Below are 6,354 nucleotides of genomic sequence, written 5' to 3' on the forward strand. Positions count from 1 at the left end.
AAAAGATGTTAGGGACTATAGAGGATGATTCACAGCAATATGTAATAAAAATCGAGGTGAGGGCGATGGAAATGCATTTGGCAATGGATCTGCTTCGGTTCGGTGGATGGTGCTGTGTGCACTTTTCGAAGGTGGTCTGCCGGGCATTGGGATGACAACCCAACTCGAGATGGGGGCTTTTGGCGGGTGGAATAGTGGGGACCAATTGGAGGTTTGCTTAGTGGAGATGCAAATGTCATGGTACAACTATATAGACACTCAATCATTATGTTACTTTTTAATAGGACGTTTACAAACATATATTTTGATAAAAATAATTGAAAGGTGTGTCTCATTATGGTAAGTGGTGAAATAAGTATAGCCAGTTACAATTGTAATGGCTTAGCAGATAATAAGAAAAGACGATCAGTATTTACCTGGCTAAAAGATAAGGATTATAATATCTACTCTTTACAGGAAACCCATTCAACAGTTTTAGATGAAGTTTTGTGGAAAAAGAACTGGGGGGGCGAAATATATTTCTCCCATGGGCAAAGAAATTCAAAAGGGGTGATGGTTTTAATTAATAATAACTTTGATCCAAATGTACAACTTGTCCAAACAGATCCTCAAGGTAGATGGATTATTTTAAATATGTTATTGGACAATAAACATATATGGCTTATTAACCTATACGGTCCGAATAATGATGATCCAAGCTTCTTTGACAATATATATAAGAATGTATCAACTCTACAAGCAACACTAGACTCTATTATTATAGTGGGAGATTTTAATACGGTCTTAAATACCTCTATGGACCGGAAAGGAAATCACACTACAAACTATCACCCTCAGGCACTTAAGGAAATCAGGAATGTCATGGATATATTGGAATTAGTGGATATATGGAGACTTAAATACCCTGACCTAGTGAGATATACATGGCGGAGGCTTAATCAAGCTAGTCGCCTTGACTACTTTCTTATATCATTCTCTCTGGCACCAAAAGTTAAAAAGTGTTTGATAGGGGACAGAATGCGGTCGGACCATCACATAATTGGCATATATATTACTCTTACAGAATTTCCACGTGGGCGAGGATATTGGAAATTTAATCAAAGCCTACTAGATGATAAATTGTTTAGAACTAGGACAGAAGAATTTATAACTGACTTTTTTAGACATAACATAGGTACAGCAGATCCCCATATTGTATGGGACACTTTTAAGTGTGCCTTTAGAGGCCATGCAATTCAGTACTCATCTATAAAACAAAAGCAATTTCGATCAAAAGAGTCCATATTAGCAAAGGAAATTGAAGGACTAACAGTACAGTTAGATAACAATAAAAACGGTACCATAGAGGTACAGAATAAGTTAGAGGAAAAACAAAAAGAAATAGAGGAACTTATTCAAGAAAGATCCAGTGTAATATATTACAAAAATAAAGCGAACTGGATGGAATATGGGGAAAAATGCACCAAATTCTTTTTCAATCTTCAATATAGAAATGCTACCAAAAAAAACGTATTAAAACTTGTTACAAATGATGGAGTCACGCATGATTCACCAAATGATATTTTGAAAGAGGAAGTAAAGTACTTTAAGAATATATTTTCATTTCAGGCTCCTCCATCTCCACTAACTGAAACTAATTGTATGGATTTTTTCCCTAATAATAATGTAAAATTAACATCTGTACAGAAAGACTCATGTGAAGGCCTAATTACAGAGGAGGAACTACTTGATGCAATTGGGGCCTTTAAGGATGGGAAAACTCCAGGACTGGATGGCATACCAGTGGAAGTATACAATTTTTTTTTTGATATACTCAAAGGACCATTATTAGCTTGTTTTAACCACTCCTATATAAATGATAGATTATCAGACACGCAACAAGAAGGTGTGATATCATTATTACTGAAACAGGACCCAAGTGGTATATATAAAGATCCAGTCCATTTAAAAAATTGGAGACCTCTTACACTTCAGTGTTGTGATGCAAAAATCCTAGCAAAATGCTTGGCGCATAGAATAAAAAAAGTTTTGTCAGATAATATTCATCCTAATCAGACAGGTTTTTTACATGGACGATACATTGGAGATAATATAAGGCAAGTACTGGAAACAATAGAACACTATGAAATATCGGGGACACCAGGCCTGGTTTTCATAGCTGATTTTGAAAAGGCTTTTGATAAAGTACGACTGGAGTTTATATATAAATACCTAGAATATTTCAATTTTGAAGAATCTCTTATAAAATGGGTAAAAATTATGTATAGTAACCCTAGGTGTAAAATAGTAAATAATGGCTACATCTCAGAAAGTTTTAAACTATCTAGAGGAGTAAAACAAGGTTGCCCACTATCGGCATATCTATTTATTATTGCCATCAAAATGTTAGCTGTTAAAATTAGATCAAACATTAATATTAAGGGATTAGAAATCCAGGGCCTAAAAACTAAGGTGTCATTGTACGCTGATGATTCATGTTTTCTTTTAAAACCACAACTAGAATCTCTCCACGGCCTCTTAGAGGATCTAGATACATTTGCTATCCTCTCTGGATTAAAACCAAATTATGATAAATGTACCATATTACGTATTGGATCACTAAAAAATACACATTTTACATTGCCATGTAGTTTACCAATTAAATGGTCTGACGGTGATGTGGACATACTCGGTATACAAATACCAAAAGAAAGAAATTATCTCACTCCAATAAATTTTTATAGAAAGTTAGCAAAAATAGATAAGATCTTGCTACCATGGAAAGGAAAATACCTGTCTATTTGTGGGAAAATCACCCTGATTAACTCTTTAATCATATCACAGTTTACCTATTTGCTTATGGTTTTGCCTACACCTAGTGACCTGCTTTTTAAATTATATGAACAAAAAATATTCAATTTTATTTGGAACGGCAAGCCAGATAAAATTAAAAGGGCCTATTTATATAACGAATATGAATTCGGAGGGCAGAAATTATTAAATATTAAAGCATTAGACCTCTCACTAAAGGCATCAGTCATACAAAAGTTATACTTAAATCCAAACTGGTTCTCTAGTAGATTGGTACGAATGTCTCATCCTATGTTCAAGAAGGGCCTTTTTCCCTTTTTTCAGATTACACCTGCTCACTTTCGGTTGCTTGAAAAGGAAATAATTTCCAAAATATCTTTATTTTTTAAACGAGACTTAGAAAGTTGGTTGCAATTTCAGTTTAATCCACCTGAAAGGACGGAACAAATAGTACAACAAATCTTGTGGTTAAATTCAAATATAGTAATTGATAAAAAAACTGTATTTATCGAAGAAATGTTTAAAAAAGGTATAATTTTTGTGAATGATATCATAAATAGGACTGGTGGAGTAATGTCACACATGCAGCTAACACAGACATATGGAAATGTCTGCTCTACCCAAAATTACAACCAATTAATTGCAGCATTACCACAAAAATGGAAGAGGCAGGTGGAAGGGGATAAAAGTAAGGAACTTGTATGTCGGCCTTATATTAAAGAACATAAATGGTTAAAGAAACGTGTGATAAATAAAAACATATACCAATTTCATTTAAGGACCAAAAAACTTACAGCTGTGCCATATAAATTGCAAAATAGTTGGGAAGAGATTTTCGATGTACCCATTCCATGGCACATGGTTTATGAATTGATACGCAAAACAACGCCGGATTCAAAACTTCGAATTTTTCAATTTAAATTATTGTACAAAATTCTTGCAACAAATGAATGTTATATATATGGGGGATACAATCTTCCCAGCTCTGTAGATTCTGCTGTGAGGAGGCAGAGTCATTAGACCATTTATTTTGGTATTGTCCGCATGTAGCTCGTTTTTGGTCACAGGTCCAGGAATGGTTGAAGAATTGCAACATTTGCGTAGAACTAACGCTACAGATAGTAATACTGGGGGATTTGAAAAGCCATAGTCAATCAATCAATAATATAATAATTATTTTAGCAAAAATGTTTATTTTTAATTTACAATCCGTGGAAGCTATGAGAATAGGAAGATTCAAATCTTTTGTGAAGCATCACAGCACAGTTGAAAAATATATGGCAAATAAAAATCCGAAATGGATGATGTTGGAAGATAGATGGGAAAGGTTGAGTGGAGCTGAAGGGTGGGACTAATAACAAGATAAACAATGTAGGGCATACGGGATCTGTGAAATGTGTATAGGTGCGGAGCTATTGTGAAATAGCACAGTTACAAGTGGAAATCAAACTGGATGGACAACAGAAATAGAGGAAGGACTAAGAACAAACAAGAGAGAACTATTATAAAGTAGACTGTGTCTGTAAAATGTGTATAAGATGTATAAATTGAAGGTAAAAACAGAAATGTTTATCAGTTTACTCCAATTGGGGGATCGGTGGTAGGGTTTGCAGGGAATAATAATAAAGGTATACTCTTTAAAAAAAGTATGTATGTCTATATAGGTATGTGTATGTATATATGTGTATATGTATGCATACGTGAATGGATATATATATTTACCCCCAAAAATATGGGGGATTGGAAATGATGCAGACAATTACATTGGAAGCAACATTCTTTCCACAATATTAAGCTGATCCACCCCCCCCCAAAAAAAAAGAAAAAAAAAAGAAAGAAAAAAAGTATGTCTATAAAAACCTGTGGTGATGTTGTTTCTACAGAATGCACGTTTGTGTGCACTCTAAAAAAAACAATGCTGGGTTGTTTGGTTGACACAAATGCTGTTTGGTTGACATAAACCCCAAACCTGTCTCCTGGACCAGCACAGCACATACACATTACATAACGACTCCATTCTCAAATAGGTGTTTGTGCCACAAAGCTGCATGACGTATGATGTGCCATACTTACATTTTATGAAAACAACCATTGTGTATTGAATTATTAAAACAGTGATGCCACACTCTTGCATACTCGTTTCAATAAAACCCTCCCCCCTCCCTCCTCCCTCCCTATAATAAACAGGCTGTGAAAGTAAAGACCCCCAGGGGGATGGCTGGGTGAGGGGATCTTTATCTTAGTGCTGCTTTATCAAATCAAATGTTATTTGTCACATGTGCCGAATACAACAAGTGTAGACCTTACAGTGAAATGCTTACTTACAAGCCCTTAAGCCCTTAACCAACCATGCAGTTTTAAGAAAAATTACCTAAAAAAATAAGAAATAAAAGTAACAAATAATTAAAGAGCAGCAGTAAAATAACAATAGCGAGGCTATATGAAAGGGGGGTACAGAGTCAATGTGCGGGGGGGGGCACCAGTTTAGAGGTAATTGAGATAATATGTACATGTAGGTAGAGTTATTAAAGTGACTATACACAAATAATAACAGAGAGTAGCAGCAGCGTAAAAGAGATGGGGGCCAATACAAATAGTGTGGGTAGACATTTGATTAGATGTTCAGGAGTCTTATGGCTTGGGGGTAGAAGCTGTTTAGAAGCCTCTTGGACCTAGACTTGGCGCTCCGGTACCGCTTGCCATGTGGTAGCAGAGAGAACAGTCTATGACTAGGGTGGCTGGAGTCTTTGACAACTTTTAGGGTCTTCCTCTGACACCGCCTGGTATAGAGGTCCTAGATGGCAGGAAGCTTGGCCCCAGTGATGTACTGGGCCGTACGCACTACCCTCTATAGTGTCTTGCAGTCGGAGGCCGAGCAGTTGCCATACCAGGCAGTGATGCAACCAGCCAGGATGGTCTCGATGGTGCAGCTGTAGAACCTTTTGAGGATCTGAGGACCCATGACAAATCTTTTCAGTGTCTTGAGGGGGAATCGGTTTTGTCGTGCCCTCTTCACGACTATCTTGGTGTGTTTGGACCATGTTAGTTTGTTGGTGATGTGGACACCAAGGAACTTGAAGCTCTCAACCTGCTCCACTACAGCCCCGTCGATGAGAATGGGGACGTGCTCGGTCATCCTTTTCCTGACGTCCACAATCATCTCCTTGTCTTGATCTCGTTGAGGGAGAGGTTGTTGTCCTGGCACCACATGGCCAGATCTCTGACTTCCTCCCTATAGGCTTTCTCGTTGTTGTCGGTGATCAGGCCTACCACTGTTGTGTCGTCTGCAAACTTAAGGATGGTGTTGGAGTCGTGCCTGGCTGTGCAGTCATGAGTGAACAGGGAGTACAGGAGGGGACTGAGCACGCACCCCTGAGGGGCCCCCATGTTGAGGATCAGTATGGTGGATGTGTTGTTACCTATCCTTACCACCTGGGGGCGGCCCGTCAGGAAGTCCAGGATCCAGTTGCAGAGTGAGGTGTTTAGTCCCAGGGTCCTTAGCTTAGTGATGAGCTTTGAGGGCACTATGGTGTTAAACGCTGAGCTGTAGTCAATGAATAGCAT

The sequence above is a fragment of the Salvelinus fontinalis genome, chromosome 36, assembly GCF_029448725.1.
Source record: "Salvelinus fontinalis isolate EN_2023a chromosome 36, ASM2944872v1, whole genome shotgun sequence".
Classification (NCBI taxonomy): domain Eukaryota; kingdom Metazoa; phylum Chordata; class Actinopteri; order Salmoniformes; family Salmonidae; genus Salvelinus; species Salvelinus fontinalis.